Source organism: Atta cephalotes (genome assembly GCF_000143395.1).
Source record: "Atta cephalotes unplaced genomic scaffold scaffold00012, whole genome shotgun sequence".
Taxonomy (NCBI): Eukaryota; Metazoa; Arthropoda; class Insecta; order Hymenoptera; family Formicidae; genus Atta; species Atta cephalotes.
The window spans coordinates 3,800,105-3,823,635 of NW_012130076.1; positions in this window are offsets into that span (position 1 = coordinate 3,800,105).

Below are 23,531 nucleotides of genomic sequence, written 5' to 3' on the forward strand. Positions count from 1 at the left end.
AGAGAGAGAGAGAGAGAGAGAGAGAGAGAGAGAATCGTTTCCTCTCTTTCTATACTCCTCCGTCAATCTATTAACTAAAAAAAATCAAATACATAAAATTCGCTACGTTTTCAAATATACGCATATTTGCTGTGTTAATCAAACATTTTTCTACAGTCACACATTTATATATGTTGCGTGACCGGTATTTTACACGTGAATGTATAGTGCAACTTGTAGTGCTACCGCACCACTATAGAGATTAATAACGGGAAATACGGACTTTCCACATTGACAGTTCCTTGACATTTTACAATAAGACTTACCTATAATATACTTCTGATTATTACTTGCACAAAAATATAATCACCTTATCGATTACTGCGATGTGAAGAACTCGCTTAGTTAGATTGTAATCATTATCTACATTTATTCACGGCGAATTTATGTGCAGCACATACGAATTGTAATTTAATTTAAAATTCAACATACGACAATTGCATATTTCGTGCAGATTGCCATGCATATCTAAAACGTTGAATTTTAGCAGTATTTTTTTTCTTTATATTTCTTCCTTTCATCATTTCTATTCATCTCTTAAATCATTTTTATCTATATCAATGAATATAATTGAACTTCTCCAGTTAAATAAAATTTTAAATATTTTTTTAAATTAATAACGAGAAAAAATACATTCATATTGTTACTCTGTATATTGGTATGAAAATTCTTATAAGAAAAAATTCTGAGAAACAAAATTTCATTAAATGCCAAGCGTTTCTATAGCTCTTCATCAATTTAATTAATTCAATTAACTGAAAGATAAAGCAAAAAATGTTCAAATCCTCAATGCAACCACATCGTGTAGTTTACAGTATTGTTGACTCCATTATTGTAGTATTGTTGGTGCACTTCGAGAGACTAGTTAGACCGTGATCAGCTTAGGCCAACCACATCGCGTCGCCGAAAGTGCGACTGCTCGTAGCTGCTGTTTTAATCTGTTTTTCTCTTTAATCTACTATTTGTAGGTATTTACAAGTTCGATCGCATCCACGAGTTCCGTTAATTCCTTCTGTAATATTTTTTGCCTTTTCATATTACTTTTTTACATCTAAACACGATTCGCTATTTGCTATTCGTGCGTTAGAACATTATCATAACATTCGCATAGCATCGTATTACAATGATACCGCGCTATTATCACGTTCTAAATAGGATGCAAGTATGCTTGAAACGATATCATTTGATGCTCTCTGGAGATGCATTCATATGATTCCGCATGGATTTGCGTTCTCATTGGATAACTATGTTAATTAGTAATCAATCCATTGAATAATAAGGGTGATCCCAATTGTTATTATGTCCATGCGCGTAAGCTTTGACAGGTGAAATTGCAGGCCATGTTGCGGTAATATGATTATAAACAGCTGACGCAGAAGAAGTACATCGACTAACTGACAGCGCGCGCTAGAAGCCAACCGCCCTCTTCGCATGAGCATGAGAATATCAGTCACGATAATTATCAATCCGAGCATTAATGTCAGATAGAACGATGACGTGACGTCTCCTCGCGGCGAGCGATTAAATCTTGAAAATTTGTGAAAGTAGAACTAGATTTACGTTCACGTTTCTTTTGACAGTGACCTATTTAGCGGATTTAGCCGGATCAAAGTTGACATTTATTGTCAGACTTAATGGGTTACGCGATCTTCTCTCGTGACATTTACTTAATGTAGCCAGATATTTTTGGATCCAAAACGGAATAATATTAATACTAAAAGGGATGGGTGAATTGTGTATATAGGTTTAAAGATAAATATAACAATAACAATTTACTTTTTTAAAAAGCAATTTATGAGAATTATTTGAAAATGATGGTAATACTTAAAATACAATATTGTTGGTACATGATAAAGCGACGTCTATCGTATACATAATTTTAAAGTTGGAATTTGTTTTGTTAAATAGTTTTTTGTAAAAGTCAGTTTAAACGAAGCTATATTGGTAATAAAATGAATAACATTAAACACGATTAAATTTTTTATTAAAAAAGGTTGAACATCAGAACTTTTAAGGAGATGAAAAAATATTGAGTTATAATACATCTCATACACGGTAATAAAGAAAATTGATAATTACAATAAACAGCTGTTTGGAGGTACTTCAAGAAACGAATTTCTGCGATGATACGACAGCGTTGGAACATCACTGAATGAAATTGAGGAAGATTGTATCGAAAAATAAAAATAATTAAAAATCTAAAGTAGTATAATACTTTTATTGTTAGGTCGCGTAAATTTTCAATTTGTTCTAATTAATACAATTATTTATAAATAAAAGAGAAGCCATTTTCGATTAAAACGGTTCTCGGTGTTTAGTAATATTTGTAGGTGAATATACAATTATCAGTTCTATAAACAGTACAGACTGTTTGCTAATTTGGTTTATCGGATTTAAAATTATAAACAGAAATATATATATATGTACGTAATAATCTCAAAATTATTAATTGGTCGTCGATTTAATAATAATATTAGTTATAGCATCTTAAAAACTTCTAAATAATTATTCATATTTTATTAGAATAGAAACTCTCGCTTTCATTTGAATGAAAGCGGGGATGTTCCGTTAAAAATGGAGACGTTTGGTCGCATTAAGTAAAAGAATAATCTGTGATAAGGCTTTCAGTATGATACTCGTTATTATTGCTAATATTTATTTAATACGAGATAATTATTTAATGAAATCGGTGGTATATGATACGCTTATTAAGTATTAGCTATATCGTATAATGTAACCACCTGCACTTTGACGGGTGCCCTATCGATGCGGCACTAAAGGGACATTGGGCGGAAGTTATGAAAGCCCCGAGGCTTCCGTGCAGAGTAGTAGGAAGGGAGACATATTAGTGGCTATATTACGCTGTTCCCAGTTTGTCGTTTGCCGGCAGTATTATGACAACCAACAACTATGTCTCCGCACTATCCACTGAGCGTCATCCTGGTATAACAAGCGTCGCGATACATCCGTCAACCAACGTGTCTCCCGTGTTAGTTCGCTTTTGCTGACACGTCATGTATTAGTAATGCATTACTCGTTGGTGCGGACGAGATGCCATTGCTTGTGGAGATATTTGCGCGGGAATATTCGTTCGAACCGAGCCACGTGCGCCCGATGGTAGAAATTAATGTATGCAACGATTACAGATGCACGAGGCCGAGAGACGAGAAACGCAGAATATATTCCCCGTAGAATAACGATAAAACCGCTTGTTCGTCGTGGTATTTACAAACTCGTAATTTTCGCCAAATTATCGGCCCGTTCCGTTCGCGCGCATTACAGCGCAACAATCGTTGTTACAGTCACTACTATACTACTGTTACAATCCGTACATGCATCGTCGTAAAGCGTTACTAATGCATGCATTCGGTCGCTACGGTCTACGACACGCGATGCATGCAGATGTATGACAAGGGCCGCATGCTCATAAGGTCTTACTGTTACAAAGTTGGTGTATCGCCAGCATGAACTCGTCGTTGTTGTATCTTGCTAGTATGAGCTAGTACTCTTGAGCTAGTGTTAGCGGCTTGAACTAGTCTACCTCGATGAGTCTACCTCGTTCCTGTTCTCGTGGCTGCGGCCCCGTACGACGAGCCATCATGCATTGAATGCGCCATTACGGACACATTCGCTCAAACGTTTACGCGTACTTGTCGCAGTAGTGGATAATATCAGCACGCAATGACTGCAGGCGAACGTGTCTATCAGTGTCTATTTCGACTATATATATTCGTTCGTCTTGAGCACACAACCAGGACCATTCGGGTGTTCCTTCGGCGAGAAGTGGTGCCATAAATATAATCGCTTAAACGTTTTATGTATATACATATACATAGGGCCTCTCCGCGAACGTTGTGTCCATCCATTCTGTCGGAATGGCAGGTCCGGGGACTTCCGCTCGCAGGCACTCGTGATGGCTCTCATCTCACGTTTGATATACGACTATAAATGCGTTCGTCCGTGTAATATGCAAACGGGAGGCTTAACGGGTAATATCATGACTCGGCTTATCCTAACAAGCTCCTGACCCCTTAAGTGCCAGCGTAAACTTGCTCCTTCGAACATTGCGTATACGACAAACGTAGTACACGTTGTCATAGTGAAATGTATCCAAAGAGAATTCCGATAATCGCCTACTGCTTATGTCATGATTATTACATGTCTAATAAGCCTTATTATAGTACTATTTTTGAAGAATGTTTGAATTTCTTTCAACTTAACAAAAGCAATATTTTATGAGGAATTGAGATATGTATTAAACAAGAAAATATGTTTCATATTATGTAAAATTTTTACATAATATGTTTATTCATTCTTAGAAATACATAGAAATAATGTGGATATTTAAGCGAGTGCTTTTCATCCAACAAAGGAGCAATAAAACGAATACAATAATAAGGTGAGGGTATCCTTGAACGTTTCTATTGTACACCTGTGTATGTGAATTCTTAGGCGTCGTAAAACCAGCGAAAGTCGTACATCCCGTGACAGCTGTTTGAAATGCCGCAAACGATGGACGATGAGAGTACGTACGTCACGACCGTCGTGAAGTTGCATTTTAGAGGCACATTCGACGAAACTTTCGAGAAACCTATAAATTAAGTAATCGCAGAATACATATGTTACCGTAATAATGTATGTAACATCTGCGATGAGAGTAAAAGTTAAAATATTAAGAATTATTCGAGATATGTAATATTATCCAGAATCTTTGCATTAATTAATTTTTTAACAAAAATTTACATCTATTAGGATATACAATATTTATAATATACATATATAAATATTTTAGAATTGTTTATTTAAATTTATTTAACGCTTTTTTAATATACAAAATGCTTAACACACAAAGTTATTATTCAGTTCACGAGAGAAAGCTGTTTTATATTTAATCACCATAAGGAGGTGCTGAGGAATGATACGAAAAGCGTATCATTTCCTATGTTTTACGATGGACGAGCTACGACTTAGCTGACAATGAGTGCAGTAATTTATAAGGCGCGGATCTCCGTTAGAAACGTTAATGAAATTCGTGCTTTTGATATTTCTGCGAATCCGCGGATGCTGCGTCGAGCATGTTTTAATCACGCTTTAAAGTCAAAGGATCACGAGCGATGTGGAGCAATGTAGACTCGAGACAATGAGCTATGAAACTCGAGTGAAACAGTGTGGCATTCTAGTCTTAACGGTTCCAAGTGACGACGTGTAAGAGCTCCAGGTCACTCCCTGGGAGGCATAAATAAGATGTATAAATTTCCCGGTTCTCTTTCTTCAACATAAAATTCCGCAACTTTGCTTTTACAGCTTTGCCGCGAGCCACCTCCTCTCTGACTATTATACCTTTACGTGCAGTTAAATCATTTACAGAAACTTTCAGATCCGCTGTCGCCGTACGAGTACGTGGTTACGAGAAAGTAACGGGTGGAATACTTTGACGAAAAAAAGAATTACAGATGAACAACACGACTATTGTATATTAGAATACATAGAAAGAATAAACTTGAATAATATATCTTGAATGATCTTAAGCATCGCAGAATTGCTATTGTAAACTTTTGTTTATCCGCATATGTTTCTCCTGTATATTTACTCAGAATACCATTCTCTTATTTTAAAAATGACCCAATTAAAAAAAAACGTAATTTTCGAATCACTATTATCACAAATGAATTAAGTAAACATTACTCTATCACATTAGAGAATTGACAAAATTCCATATTTTTCGTATAAAATCTATCAATGGTAAAAACCAATATATTTTTCAGAAAAAACCGACAAAAACTGGTCTCTTTTATTAAAAACGATAAAATAAATAGAAGATTTTATTATCGATATTCTAATTCAATCTAATTCTAATTCTATCACTATTCTAGTTTAGCGTTAATTGAGAAAATATTTTCCAATTTAAGTTTTATTTAAAATAAAATCCATAACAGATTACAAACGCAATTAGTTTTTGTTAGAAGATGTTAATTAAATGGTAAACCAGATGGCAAATCCGATTTATATTGATAAAAAACTTTTTATTGCTATACACTTTTCTAACAGAACTTAATTATAATAAAAATTAATATGAAATTTAATAATATTTTATTTATATTGTCTTTAAAGTTTTTGTTATTTAAAAATGTTACAGATTGATTTGAAAAATGAAAAAAATCTTTATTATTGTTTTATTATTAGTTTGTTTCATTTTTGAACTAATTAAAGCAAAAATATCTTTTTGTATAAAGTATCTAAATATGCTTCAGTATTACATATTAAATTATTTAAAAAAATTTTATCAGTTTATTCCATCTTTATTCAATGGAATAAAGTGGCAAAAATTTTTTAATCCTTTTTCAGGACGATAAAATCCGGAATTTAGTATGACTTTTTCCATTCACTAAATTTTCCGGCCAACTCTGTATCAATCATCAAAAGTGAATTAACTCAACTACATAAAAACTTTTCAAAATGTCGCAACTCAAATAAAGTAGTTTTTTAAGAGTTGTGAATCGAAAATGACATTTGATCATGTTACAATACAGTTATATTAGATGATATTATATGAATAGTTAAGAATATAATAAATATATTTTTTGTCGATATTATTTAATTATTCAATAACTTTCAATTCAATCTTGAATAATAGTTCTTTTCTTTTTTTTGGGAAATTTAATTTTTTTGATAAAACTATCATTTTTGAAATGAGGAAGTGATTTGTAATAAAATCCTCGATTTGAAATAAACAAAAGCAAGTCTCGAAAATTACAAATAACAAATTGTCATAAATTTATTAAAAATTCGAGAGACATTAGGATCGAAAGACCGATATAGTTACAAAATGAAGATGAACTGAATTTTAAAATACAATTATGTTCTGTTCCATTTACGATGAGCATGCATGCGTGCCACTGCATTTCTTTTATAACGTTCCGCCAGGTGTGGAGATATTTACCTTCACGATTGCTTGGTGTCACCCGTAAACTCCAAGAAGCGATCCTCATCGTAATACATAAAGTCTCAAAATTGCAACGTGTACGACGCAAGTTTAACGACGACGCGGAAAAGTTGGCTTTATTTAGTGCTGTGAACCCCACGTATGTGTCATAAAATTTATGAACGATCGATGTGGTTTGCTCAGCGAGTCCGTTTACCGACGTTTCGTCTAAAATCCGCAATGGGAGTTTACATGTGGAATGATTTCCTTTTTTATGATTTTTCTATACCTTCTTTTCGCCCGTAAGAGAGATTGACTCGAACTTATGCGGGAATTCGAGCAGCATTTAAAATTTTCTGTATTAAGAAACTTTGATCCGACCCTACTTCGCTACACATCACTGGGTATAACTTTTTTTTATCTATTTCTATATAAGTTTTCTCTCCAAGTTTTGACGTGTTTTTTTTATTTAAATCGTGTTGCTTTTTGTTGGTTACAAGTTATTTACGATATTCATTTCCTTGTAACAGACGTATCAAGACTACATCAACGCCTCTTGTTTGTATTTTTTAAACCGAAACTGTATTAACGTTGAAAAAGTTTTCTACTTGAAATGGTAAGAAAGTCTATTATCTTGATTCTTTTTCCCCAGCATTCCCATATCCGTTTCTGGCAACCACCTTTCGAAGTATTCGACTCCTAACATGGTTACATTCGGTCAGAGTTTCACATTGTTTCGCAATTTCCTTCTTATCTGTATATATTTGTGAAAGGGATCTCTCAAATGTTGCGAACTTTTAAACAAGTACCTGGGCGTTTCTTGACCGGATGTTATACGTCAACGGCAGCGGACGTTGAGATTAGAAAGTTAAACTCGTTAGTGTCAATTTCAACGTCAGTGTCTTCAGCGTTAAACAAAATTTTGGCGTCAGTCTTCTATTCATGGATTTGACGTAGGATCAAGAATTTTGACGCGGACTCACGCTCAGCGAATTTTGCGACGCATACTGCTTTCATGGATGAAGTTCAGGGTAAAGTTAAGCAGTTGGGCGCGCGCGGCTTTATTGAAATTTCATCTCGGATGGCGCACGAGAGTCGCGAGTGATCTTCGATCTTTCCGCAACTCGGCCTTCGGCGAACTCGGGAGAAGACGCCTCACGCGAGATTAACTTCTCATCGTTTTCTTACATGTTTTGCGCTCGCGTGTTTCTCACATATATGTACACTACTTGCCTACGTGTATATATGTGTATATGAGAGTGCACCTCGGAACGAGATCCGATGACGACGAGGACCGAGCAATCAACCCACGTGGTAGATCACCCACGCTTTCGCGCCTAACGACAGTTATGGGTGTAAACGGGCATGACGTTAGCCGCCACGCTCTACGGATCGTTAAGGCCGACCCCCCGGCGAGCGATCACTCGTTCGTTCGCGAGACGAAACGGGTTTCGAGGACGAGTGAACTACCGGACGTGCAGGTCGAACCACGTCGTTAGCGATGCTCTTCTTCGTGCACGACAAGACCGACGCGGGACCACGCTATCGTGGTTCTCGGCGTCACGGACGAGGTTGTATACCTGATTGGATCAACCTGCTTTCTAGCAACAAAAAAATTTTACATTGGGGTGGAAGAAGGGCACATACATTCATGAATCATGAATCTTTAATTTCGCAGTGACGGATAGATTAAATGTATAAAGTTTTGTTATTTATGTATGGCGCATGTTTGCTACTAAAAGATAAAACAAGATTCTGCGACTTTATCAAAATGTTGGAATGAGAGTGCGATTTCATCGAATTAATTAGATCTTCTTGTACTGATCCATAGTAGAACCAGTTTTATTTGAGTAATGTCTTTCAATTCGCGCCGCTTGTCTCGTTTCATTTTCTCTTCGTCAGAAAGAGAACGGTGCTCACGACGATGGCGGCGCACGATTCGTGCGCGCATCGCTTCTAGATAAGATAGACTAAATAAATAATTGAACGTCCAGCCGTTAGCTGGCCTCGGGCGAGGGTGTTGATAACCTCGGGGTGAAGCGGAGCCGGTCCCGAGTAGACTTTATCGCGTATCTGTCCAAGTTGTATGGCCCGGGATGTCCTAGTTTACGGCAGCGTAAATCGGGTGCACATACAACACCGTAAACACCAAAAAGTTAAACCTTCGTCTCTCACGTGGCGCCATGCCATTATCACGAAATGTGTGCGAAAATGCATTCGTCTTGTGCCAAGAATAAAACTCTATCTATATCTCGTAAATTACTGAGTTCACGATATCGAAAACTTTGTGCGCAATTTACAATTTTGGCATTTCTCTTGCATGGAAGAAACGATTTTGCTAAAGTATCAGAAAATTTAAAAAGACACAGATTTGATATTATAAATATAATATAATAATTTTTTTAATATAAAATATAATAATATATAATAATTTGATATTATATAAATGTAATATAATAAATTATAATATAATGATTTTGTTAGATCATGAAAATAATTATGTAGGAAACTCAAGCATGATGATCAATATTGCAAAAAAATATCTTATATTTCAACAATTAGTTTCAGTGTTTTACATAATTATTTTAATAGCCCGATAAAATTATTTACAGATTTGATCTAATCTAACTAAAATTTAGCTAGCTAAGAATTTAGCGAGATAGGTATGAAAATAATTTTGTGTTGAACCATTAAAATAATTATGTAGAACGATTAAATATCAATGATAAAAAGTTTTAACCTGCCAGAAACTAGTTTAAACGTTCTACATAATTAATTTGGTCGTCCAAACAAAATTATTTTTAAATTCAGCTGAAGTTTAGATACTTTAACAAGACCATTCTCTTTCTGTGTGTATAATTATTTTAGAAAAAAAAAAAACGTTTTTAACTTTTTCCCACGTTAACTTCCAGCAATTAGATTTTTTAATTAATTTTATAATTTAATATTTATTCAAAATTCGATTAGAGAAAGGTCACTGATACTGACTATTTTATTCTTATTGGACAATATTTCTTAAACAAAATCTAAAGATATAAAGAAACATTTTTAGAAACATAAATTAGAAAGCGTTTTCTATCAAATAATACAGCAGTTTTTATAATGCCGTTTGCAATTTTGCAATAATTAATTTTTTGTAAAGATAAACAAAAATTTTTCTTCAATTATCTAAATTGATCATATTCTTATTAATAAAGTGCAATAGTTAGTTTTCAAGAAATAAAGAGATGTCTCTTTAGAAGATCTATGTCAATGTATCGATGACTTTCCTCCGTAATATAAAAAACTGCACCGAGAGAAGTTATTATCTTTTTCTGAATAAAATAGACCCCGATGTTGCTTGTTTCTGCGAGTCTTTGGTCAGTAAATCGCGAGGGAACAGGATGTCTATACAAACTTGCGTGACATTAATGATTGTCAAGGGAAGACTAGGTAGTGTTTCATCATACGATCGTTAAAAGTTTATGACGTTTCCTGAATGGATATAGGATAGAAAAAAACATTGGCAGCGATAACGATCCTGCGAGTCAATCGGCATACCTATCTTTCGCAAACGATTTGTATAAAAGAGGTAGAATAAATTATTATGAGTTATTCATGAACCATTGTAAGTAACCGTTAAATAACACGATTTATAATATTCGTCGTATATATTTTCCGTTCTGAATAATTATTCGAAATTGTATGTACGGGTATATTTCATAACGTACGTTAATAAACTTTTTAATGTGTTATTTAGTGAAAACATAACTGACTGTCAACGACTTTGTAATTAACATACGATAATAGCGCGCTAATTTGACGTTAAAAGTTTGCATCATATTGCTTGTCCGCAAGAAAATTGCAGGATAAACGACTTCGAACTGTTGCATATGACCTCCGGCAATATACCGGTATAAATCACAAACGATAAATTATTCTCCACTGACAATGGATAGAAAACCTAGATGCAGATTTTCCCAATCTAGCATGGGAGTTTAACGCGTTTAATTGTTTGATGCATCACCTTGGTATGTAACGAAGATCGTTTAGGCAAATAATAGTTATTCCAGTGAAATCCGGACATTATAGATGAAAAGAGGGTGTGGAGAGATACGTGCATCGATCGTCCATAGATCATGTGCGAAAGCACTTCCGATGTTGTCATCCAGATCATCGATCTAGATCACCGTCCTATCTCTATCAGTTCTATCTCTATCAGTACCAACAAGCACTCAATGGTTGCAGTCAAAATTAATCACAGCGTACGTGGCTATCACCGCGTGTCGATGGACACGCAATTTGATAATCTCGCTCGGATACGCGAATTCGGAGCAATCGCGAGTAATTGTAATTACGGCGTGTAAGTGATTCGGCACGAACGTGTGATTGGCTCAATAAAATCTTCCACTTAAAAGACTGTCGGTCGAATCGCATTTACGTGTCATTCGTGCCGCCTTGTGAGTTAAAATTTTCACAGCGAGCCTGCGATTTACACGAGTACAACTTACAACAATTCGTGTTATTTAGAAAGTTACGACTGAAAACGCGGGTCTCCGTGCGTCGGATCATTAAACCCAACTCATCGAAATTCATTAATTTGAAGTGGAGTAAATACAACGATAAATCATCGTCCCCTCGCTCATTTCCGATTGGGCTTAAACTGTCGACATAACATCTCCGTTTCGGTCAGCGATAAATCTCTGATGCGTTTCAAGTATAATTAATTATGACATACACGGTCGCACGCTCGCGTGTCGATGCCAGCGATCATGTGAGCGCGCGAGTGATAATTACAAAAAGAGTCACGCAAGATTAGCCAGATTATCATCGAGATTGGCTCCTGCATAGGATCGCGCATGAATAATGATTTACATTAAAATGACGTCTCCGACATTCCATCATGCAACTTAATTATTCGACGAATTTAGTTTCTCTAGTGATTTGGTCTGAAATTCTGGACGGCGTAATTGTAACGGACTACACGTGATAAATTATATAGATATAATTATCTTGGTGCGGTACACTTTTGATGAGTTGATCGCGTTCTCCGATATATTTCAAGTGTAAAATTAATTACGACCTGCACGAATTCTCGCATGTCGATGATAACAATAATGCGCCGAGCGAGAATTAATACGAGAGTTGCACATGCCGCGCGATTAATCGCACCTAAATCTCCCTGCTTGATCTTGCTCGCAATTAAATCGGATGCATTTGATTTCCGCGACATATGTTGAGACAGGCAGCTTTGAGCGTTCTATACCTCGGTTTCGCTAAAGTCGAGACACGAATGCGAGCCGAGAATGCGGCTTATAGACATAGCAAAAATACGGATAAGTCATGTATGTAACTTGACGGATTATTCCGCTAATTCTGCCTGAAATTCGATTAAAGCGCTGGGTGCCTTGATCCTCTTATCTCCCGAGACCCCGAGAACGGTAATCTGCGCGTGCGAATAAACTCGCTGTATTGTAATACAACGAGAGGTCAACGAAGATGGGAGGAGAACGGCTCTCTCTGTTTCTCAGTGCACCAACATAAAAATATAACCAGTTTCTTTCCTTCATCCTATTTACAGAATAGCATTTTTTCAATTTTTTTCTCTCTATGTGTATCTAATTTTTAAAAAATATTTTTTAAGATATTTTTTTAAGGTTTTTCTGAAGATTCTTCTTTATAAACATGATAAGTTTCAGATACTCTGTATAACTTATCGATACGTTTCATGTGGTTTGTATTTAATTAACATTTCACGCAGATTAAACGACACACATGAATAATACTCTTCTTCTACAATTAGAAAGTGAGATGCCGTAGCGTTACGAACTAAATCATAAATATTGTTCCTACACGGATATTCGGTCCGGTGTGGACATACGCAATATTATTCAAATATATACGACTCTCGACATACTTCCAACGCGTAGTAAAACGTATGTGCTAAATGTGCGACGTACGGACGCGTGTACTTGTGTCTACCATGACCACAGAAACATGGGAACATTGTAATGGATGTAGTGTACGTTACTGAGCTAACATCGTGAACGTTCTTTGCGTATCCCGCTTCATAAATTGCAACGAGAAACCGCGGCGAAGTATTGCACTGTGGCATCAGTTTTTAGACGCAACTATTAATTCGAATCTCTTATCTGCCATTTGCTCGACGACGCAAATTGTATATACAGAATTTTACTGCTTTTGAGAAGTTATCATAATATATTTTTTCGCAGAAGCAAACAACAGAAAAAAAAGCAGCAATTCTGTAGAGTGTATTGTTTTAAATAATTATGAGTTTTAACAAGTTGTAACTTTAAATTTAGTTACAGAAGCACGGACGATTTTTCTTTCTCTGTGACTTTCTCAGTGACTTTTTCGATTTAGAAAACGTCCGATAATTCTGCTTGCGACAGATCTTTAGACGGACTAACAAGCTGATCAAATCTTAGAATGACTGATTTGTTTACCACGTATAACATACTTACGGACTCTTGATATATGATACGCAGACGTGATAGAGCACAGTCGGAAACGATTCGTCGAAAGATGTAGTGTGTACGACATTAAATCAATCTTTTTCTTTCTTCTGTCGTTTCAGAAAAAACACCGCCAGCTAACGAACCCACCTTCCTTGTTTATGTTTCAGGTGAGTCATTGTTGCAAAAAAAAAAGGAGGTGCGCTCTTCATGTAGCACAGTGGACGGCACCGCTTTTGTAAGATGCGAGTTATAAAGTCTACTGGGTATGTAATGCTACAAAGACTATACATGTACGTTGCATTTTATTTATACACGCTAAAAAAATTATTTAGATTTTACATGCAGTGCAAACATTGTACTGGGAAATTACTGCGCGCAGTTTAATTTATAAGAAAATTATAATTTTCGCGGTTTTCTTTACATTTTTTTATTTGTATCTTTTACCGCTCGCTTATTTCACAACTAAAAAGATGTGATTTTTATATTATTACCATGATTAAATTAGGTAAACGTTACTTTATTAATCATAAAAAATAAAAACTAAATTTTATTTTAAAAATCGTCAAAATCAACACAATTGTTGCTTTTTAAAGATTTTGAAATGAAAATGGCAAAATCCTTATAATATTTGATGATATTAAGAATATATTCCTTTTGCCGATATTATTTGATTAGTTAATAATTTTCTGTTGAGTTAAAAAATAATCTTTCCTCTTTTCTGGGAAACAATCTTTTGAGCTGTGTCATTTGCGAAATAACAACGATATATTTTACGGTATGTAATGTATAATTTCTCATTATATTTAACCACTGTAGTATTGTGCTAAGATGAAATGCAACGTTTTGTGCTCTTTCTTGAAAAAAGCTTCTACTATCTAGTTGGTAAATTTAAAGTAAAGTACTAAAGCTATTTTACACGATTTTTTCGTAAGTAATTCATGAACACTGAAGACTGAAGTTTTCCTACTCCTCATTACCTTTACGTCAGTTTACGTAATATAATTTTGTTGCTCGTGTTAATATTCCACGTCTGCTCTGAAATTTTCTGCGCATGAATCGGATAAATTTATAGTTGAGATTTTTTTTTATATTTCATGGCGATATATCTATTTATGGAACAAGTTCGCGATTTGCCATTTGATGAATAATACAACTCACGACCGTATTACCGAATCGGGTAACATGAATTAAAATATATAGAAACGTGTTTACTCTCCACCATTCTCGCACAATCCTGATTAATAGCCGGATAATATCGTTCAACCGGATGAAATCTGCGTCGTACGTCTTCCAGTCGACATTTGTGGTCTTCAAGTGCACGAGGTTCGAAAAGACGCGGATACTTTGATGTGCAAATTTTTTAAATTGATCTTTGCCTTCTGCGTTTGAGCCCGCTCGAAATTTATCGGATTATCATTTTCTCGCTTTATCTCTTTATTGCATTACACCGGTTCATCGTACAGAGTAAAGTAAATATTGTCGCATGACCCTCTTTTAATACGATAGCGGAGCGTACAGTCATTTTGTATTTCCAGTCACGTTTGCGACAATTTGTACCGTTTCTCTCTAGGGTGGCTCTGCGAATCGTGATGTTGCACCCAGCAAATTAAACATTTATTTATATCATAATACAAAAACATATGTGACTACACACAGCAAAATGCAGCATGTTTTCTATTTTTCCACGCGAAATCATTTTTGTTCAATTTATTTTTCTTCTTTACTTAAATCATATAGATTAAATAGTTAAATTATAAATGAAATTAAAGAGGATCTTAGTAAAAAATTCTATTTTGTAAATTGCTACGGGAATCTGTAAGCATCACTTGATAAATTCGCCGTTAAATTAGAATCGTGAAGTATTTCTCTGGTGCTTGACACAATCGATGCGACAGTACAGAGATTCTAACGTTAAAAACTTTCGCATCTAGGTAATCTCACGTCAGTCAAGGAGAGACGGTACAAGCAAATTGGAGTCGGATGCTCTTAACTCTTCTTACTTAGAAGGGAAATCGGATAGACAGTTACGAGATGCAAATTGCATACTGTCGCATCAGAATTTATAAGCTTGGCCTCTAGTTGTTCCTTATTCGTTTTCTTTTTATATATTCTCTTTGACAATTTGTTCTATATTTAATATAAATTACGATTAATTGATATTTGATTACTACATTAAAAATCATTGAAATAAGTACTACATTAAAAATCAAGGTTGAAAGATATTTTAATGTTGATTAAGAAATTAATTCGCGCATAATGAACGTTTATTTCTTTAATTCTTTAGCGCACTTTGTACAAAAATTATAGAGGAAAACATTTTGTATTTGTATTAAAACCGATTCTTATTAAAATTTTATGTTGAATTTTTAATATACCTGAGTATTAATTTAATATTTATAATATGGTTATGTTATTTGAACATTTTGTGTTAGATTGAATGATATTCAACATTTCTTAATGCTAAAATAACACAATTTATTATGAGTAAGTGGATAATTAATATAAAAATAATAATAATTGTCCCAATTACTGTCTCTATTAGTATTCTTTTGTATTTCGACAAGTCATAAAGAAAACTAGCACAAATAAATAAGAAAAAATATTTTTGTTTTGTTAAGTTAAATTATTAATGCATGCGATAATATGCCGAAGATAATATTTTATTTTTTGAGTATTAAAGTATTTCAAATATTTTTCGAAAGATATAAGGAATTTATGTGAATCGAAGTAATATGTATCGCAAGATTTTAAGCTTGTCTCTATTAATGTGCCCTGTATTGGAGCTAAGAACATTGTGTTATGAGTGTACTTTGAAATAAATATAATTGAAATAATGATTTATGTAATATTAACATTAACAATTAACTTAAATACATTTATTACCTGTTTTATTATATGTTAAAATGAGTCAAATGTGGAGGCACACAAATTGAAGGCACATTAATAGGGACATCGCCACTTAGAGGATTCACTAGGAACAAAAACATGTTTTTTATTTTTGTCAAAATTATAAAGTATTAGCATTTTTTAGATTAAAGAAATATTATAAGAAAAAGAGGTAGTTGAAAAACCGATATTGATTGTAAGCAGATAAAATTAAAGCTACAATATTTAATAATGAATTCAGTAACAAGCAAATTAGCTAAAAGGCATATTAAAGGGATAATTATCCTATTTTAAAATATAAATTCTAAGCTAAATGGAATAAAATGTGTTAATTTAACATATTATAAACTTTAATTCCACTGAAGGAATATGATTTCACAATTTGCTTAGAATGTTTGTTTCAGTTACAATAAATAATTTCAATAAATAAAGGAAATAAAAGGCCTAGGTGGTTAAACTGAACCTTTAGTGCTTAAATAATTCAGTGTGAATTTATGTACTAGTTACTACATATCTCCAATTCTGCAAACTGCGTGCCGAATTTAACTTTCAGTTTTGAAATGCAATTCTACAGAAGTAATAATATTATAGAGATAGTAGAGTAATAATATTATAAATTAAATTTGTAAGCAATTTAATAATATTGATGCTCATAGATATTTTAGAAAAATCTTAATAATCTGACGCTGTTAATATTACATCGAATGTTATCTTTTTATATTAATTTTTTACATAATATTTGTGTTATTTTCTAACATATTTATCTTGTGTGAAAATAATAAAAATTTATTGGATTGTTTGGGATATGTGACTTGTATTAAATTTAAATTTTTCAATGGTATATGTATAATCAAGTAATAAATCGCACTTATCATTGATCGTATTTATACAGCAATGTAGATTATTATCTGCGCTATTGCAAAAATGTTACAAAGTTGTATAAGATGTTCAATGTAATTTCGAGTAAGATAAGTATCAAATTAACGGCAGAGAAATGAAAATATTTCAAAATATTTCAAAATTTTGTAAACCGGCCGTCATAGCCGACCTATCTTTTTGCTCACGGCTAGTTTTCACTCTACACCACTTTCTACAAAGAGCTCTCAGCTTCCCATCGCGGTGCTTACTTTTAAGGTTCGCCGATATAAAACTCTCCAAAGTAGAACTTTGCTACATACAGCCAGATTGAAATGGAAAGTACTGGTGCGCAAACTTTCACGTAGATTTGCTTGCATAGTTCGTGCCCTTTTATAGCAACGTTAATATTCTTTTCAACGATCGTTCTCTAAAAGGATGATACGGACTTATCGCCAATCGCATTCCGATATTGGTTTTACAGTATATATGTTCATCGAGGTCTTTTTCTCGAATCTAAAATAAATTCGCTTCGTCAATTTGGCGTAATTCTACTAAACATTTAATGAATAATTTTTAAAGCAATTTGACAAAATCATGAATCAGCGACTTCGATGCTTATTCAGCAAGTTCCTTCGTCGGATCTCAATTCATCTTCCGCTTAGGTATTCCACCCTCGGGCTCTCTTATCCCGATCCACGAAGTATCCTCTTGTTCGGTCGACAGACATCGCTCGATTTTACCAACTCTTTCGAATTTTATTCTTTTTATTTTTATCTTGATTTTGTTCGTCCAAAAGAACCGAAAATCTTTTCAACACTCTCCCGATAATCGATTGTTAATATCGGAAAAAAGTTATTATAAATTTAATTTAATATTCTATATCTATACATTATAAATCTGTTGTAATACAATGTCACATAATACAAAAGTACATATCCGATCGTTATACGAAAATGATCGGTTATACGGATCATACGACATCGATCGTGTGTTGCAATCTAGCTCTGCTAGCAGGGAAACTGATAGGAAAGGCGAGAGAGATAGAGGCAGATGAATAAAGAGCCTTGTGTGATTCGTCAGACGAACTGCAACAATGTATCTTTGTCATTGATTAGATGTAGACAGGACGATAAGCGAAAGACATCATCGCTGAACAATCGACCGACCATACCTTTCTCTCCTTCACAGTCTCTCTCTCTCTCTCTCTCTCTCTCTCTCTCTCTCTCTCTCTCTCTCTCTTTCTCGCTCTCGCTCTTTCGCTTTTCTCGATGTACCACAGTGGCTAGGCAATGACACCGCGCTTGGCTGCGCCGCGATGCGCCAACACGTTGCAAATTTGCACCGCTTTGAACGCGGAGCGCCGACCGCGATGCAGCCACGGCTAATGTGTATCCGAGATTCTGGGGAGGGATTACAGAAAACGAAAGACAGAGAGGAAAGAGGAAGAAGAGGGTGATGCGCTTCTTAGTGAGAAAGGACAGAGAAAAATCATTTTAGCCAGAAAGCACTCGACTAATATTGCGACAGAACGCGCGTATGTGTACTTTTCAAATGCATACACGTATACATAGTTTCTTTCCCTCGATGGACGTTCGAGGAAAACTGTGGGAATCGTCGTGAGTATTCGATTCATTCTTTTTTTTTTTGTTCTTTTCCTTCATGATGATTAGACGAAGCGTGTATGTCGTGTATGTCGCGATTGCCAAGTCGTTCTGCCTGATTGGTGCAGCCCCTCTTTCTCGCCGATGGAGCGTGACTTCGATATTTATCTCCTACACGCGCGCGACGTTTATTTATAAGTGCGAGTGAAAAACGAAATTACATTATCTCCTCCGATGTCGAAGGAGCCCGCCAAAATATATCCTTAAGCTTAGTAGAATACAGTAGCTTCGATGGTGATATAATAGTCTCGGGAGAGAAGGATAAAAAAGGGTATTATCACCAGGAATACCAGCGATGACAAAGTGCGACCTCTTCTAAAATACACGATCATAATAATAAAAATCGTGAACATTAAACTTGAACTTTTTATCAGCTCGATCAAGTTAGATTGTAATCAGAGTTATTGTCGCGAACAACATTAACAATAAATGTCATTTAATACTAATTGAATTAATTGCTACAATGCGTAACATACTGTTAGATGATTAATCAATATGGTTGACCTGAATTGCTGCGCACGCTGTCAATCGACTGCGATCGCACGTTGATATATTTTATTATGACGCTCTTGAGTTTGATAAATTATAATTAAATGTCTATATCCGTGATAGACGTAGAATGATATGAACATAATCGAGAAGACGGCGGAGAAATTACGGTGTACATACACAGGGCTGAAATTCGAGTTCCCAGACAATAACGTCTTTGTAGTTGCAAAACTGATGGAAACCTTCGCGCGGCAAACTATCTCCTGACCTTTCGGCTTCCTGCACCGCTAACCCGCTGCATCGCTGGTCGTCGCTATACTTTCTCCTTCGCAAACGAATTAAATACTGTGAGATGCTTTTGACATTCCCGCTCGTTGGCTGGAATGCTCGCCGTTTGTTGAGCCGTCCAGTCTGCAAATTTGCCGGCAGAGAACTGTACGCAATTCTTTTTTGTATACGAAACGTAGCAATGCAGAATACACCAGATTATTTTTGTTTTGTGCCTCTTTAATCCTCCGGAGCTGACACAAAAATTTCTAACACTGTCACTACACTGGGTCTGTGAGATTCATTTAATGTACGTTGATTAAAAGATATTAATTAATTTAAAAGAACTAACATGCCAATATTAAAAAAATTTGTATTTAAAAAATGAATACTAAATTTTTTTATTTTAATAAAAAATAATCCAAATTCACAATAGTAACATAAATCGATAAAGAAATTTATAATTGAATTTAATAGACCCACCGTCAGCTCCGGAAGGATATAATTTTATTGAATGGATCCAATAGACCCACGTCAGCTCTGGAGGGTTAAAACAACTAATTAGATTTATGAGAAAAAAATTTAGGTACATTTAATCCTCTAGGGATGGCATGGTCATTAAAAGAACAGTTTTTTTATGGCTTTTGTTAAAAACTGTCTTGCAAGAATATTGATATCGAATATCTTTTTTAACATATATCCATTCTAATAAAATGTATTTCAGTGTTCATACATGCTAAATACATTTTTAATTCTTAAATATAACTAATCTACAAGCATTTTGAATTTACTCCGAATTTATTCCAAATTAATTAATTTCAAACTGAATGTTGAAAAAATAAGTTCGCCCCTACAGGATTAAGGTTGTTAAATTTCATAAACAATACGCATTTGGACGGGTGTTGCAACAAGAGGTATAATTATTGTCTAACGTTCTCGAATGACTTGACGAAAACCTACTTGCAGATGACAGTACGATCGATTGTATCAGATGGCATAAATCACATCGTGATGTGTACTAGGTTGTGCATTATAGATTAGCGTATGTGAATTACCGTGGGTGTGCAAATGAGGTAATAAATGAGGCGATTAAGTTTTCGCCGCAAAGAAGCGCGTAATGACGCAGTGAATGAGCGTAGATCTCGCAATTATTCATGGATCTCTCTCGCAATAGGTCGCGAGCTAGAAACGGTGTGGCAGGAACGGCCGACAAATTATTTGCCTACGAAAATTATTTCGTGCCGCTCGTTATTAGAAATAGTCGCCAAAGTCTGATTAGTAGAAGTCATAAATCAATCTCGCAGCTTAACCGCATGCAAGAAGATACGCCAAACTGACATTTTCGTTTCGACTTGAATCGCATATGTGAAACGTGCTGCTTGCATAGCCGATTAACGCGCGACTAATAGGCATCATTAACTTTTACCGTGGCGGAATATATATATATAATCGCCGTTCCCACTCGGATTTTATCTTCTACCTGTCTCTTTGCGGTGGATGCGCCGCGAATTGCTGCAAGCCCCGTCCTGAAAACTGAACTCTCGCGACGGCGAAGCGTCGCCGAAGATAAAAGCGATTTGATTAAATAGATATGCCGGCGTCTAATTATCCAGTTATACCGTGTTCCTCGCTGTCCACAGATAGCCCACAGAGATTGTCGATATTGCCGCTCCATCGAATCCGCACAAAGCGGAGGAAATTGAGAAACATCATAGGTCATCGTCGCGAAAGTTGCGTCGCTCTGTGATTAAAGCTGAAAGGCTCCTAATTGAGTATCTCGAATTTCTCCTTTCCTTCAAAGTTTCTAACGGCTAAAACAAAGCGTTCCGTCAGTTTGGTTGATTATCAAGTTAATGGAAAAAATACACATCTAAATGAATTTAAATTTCGATGTGACGTATAGATATGTTTTGTGTCCTTAATTCGTATGCGAGCAGACGAGCGGAGTAAGCGTGAGATCTGCAGTTTCAATTCATTCGTATGAACTTTCGCGCCGAATTATATGCGTTTATTTATCATCATACATGTCTATAGATAGAGAGTTCTCCGCTTGGCGTTTCCCTCGCCGATCGCGATTATATCACACGGATCAATTTCGACCGTGGGCCTTTAAAAAAAACCTGTTTGCGAGAGACGACGCGTTTCTCAGCAGTGACGGTACTACGACCGGAGGAGCTGCATCGTGAATGGTGATGGGACGAGCGGCATTTGTAACAATGATGGGCCCTCGTCGAACGACGAACGGCGAATGTCCATGTTAAAGCCATGGGTAATGATGGCGCGCTCGTGGTGGTGATGATGACGATGCCGGCTGAAAACGACGAACGCTGTTGATGCCCGGTGATGCACGCTGAGGGAGCCGAGACTCGGCCAAACATAAGGCGTCTTACGGAGTAACTGGATGCAGTCTCGATACTCGTCAAACCAGTTTTATCGGCTGCTACTTCCTTCGGGATCCGAGCGGCTGCAATGTGCAGGTATGGTCGAGATGTGCGCAACCTCTTAACTGCGACTTACACCTTGCAACCATTACATTTCAGGGACTACAATGCAGGACCCGTAACATTGAATTCTACCAGCTTTTCAAAAAATTACATCTTTCTATGTTCTTCGTGTCGTCGGGATGCGCTCCTCTTATAAACTCTCGTCCTTTATTCGGACCTTCCACGAAAAACTTCCTCATCATTGTGGCCGCTGATCCTCTCGAAGGCAATTTCGCTTGTACGCAACACGGACGTAACACACACACGTTATTCTTCTCATGCTGCTACTGCAGCCGCCCGCCTCGTTTGATCGACGAAACGCAAGATCATCCTCTCGAGCGTTTAAGCTCAAACACAAAGAATTCACCAAAGCGACCAAATGCGGTATAACGATTATCTTTTTTATAATATGAAAGAGTTGATCTCTCTGTTAGCCACCTATATATAGCTGAGAGTGTCTGAATTAAAAAATTTTAAATGGCTATTAAAGAAAATTGTACAATACGATATATTACATGGCACTTCTAATTGTGCAGATTTAAAGCAAAGGATATTGACGATGTGATAGATCAAATTACTCGGCATCCATAAATTAGAAGTTTATACAGATATTTTAGAATCTGTATATATTTTTTTAATCATCATCATATTATTCTAAATTTCTTGCAGTGAAATCTCACTCCAAGAGAGCGAAAATACAATCTTTCTTGAAAAAAAGTGAAAATATTTCACTTCTTGAAAAAGAATGACAATTTTCACTCTTTTTAAAGTGAATTTTCATTTCAAAGGAGTGAAATCTTACTAAAAAAAATCTTATTAAAATATCTTATTAAAAAAAAGTGATTTTTTTTTAAAAAGAATAAAAATTGTCATTTTTTTTTCAAGAAATAAAGAGTGATGATTGTATATTCATTTTCTTGGAGTGAGATTTCGCTGCAGGAAATTTAGAATGATATTAAAATTTAGTATTTATCACAATTTAATGTAAGATAAATGTGTAAACGCTATTTCTCTTTCCATTGTATCTTTATACAAATACATTTTCTTCGATTGATAACGTCTATCGTTGATTAATGAGTGTACACGACGACTGTCCTTCCTTTTGCATGATACTGGTCGGTCATTCCTCTGTAATGCCTGGTAATCGTACAGCATCGTAATTAATGATCCACAGGCGTGGAGCCGAAATTGCAGTAACTCAATAGAGCAGACCGGAAGGCAAACTCGAGTATGCAACGACCGATTCGTTCGCCGAAGCGGGATGAAGGGTTATCCATTATCATACGCTGCATACGTTGGCGCGTGTGCGTTTAGATATAGTCGCATTGGCGGTATACACAAAGTAAATTCGTGGCGTAAGGGGATATAGGTGTATGCCTAATCGTGCAAATGATTCTTCAATATGAACCAACGCGCACCGCCGATAGCGTGGAAGAACAAACATTGAACAACAATGATACGTACAATG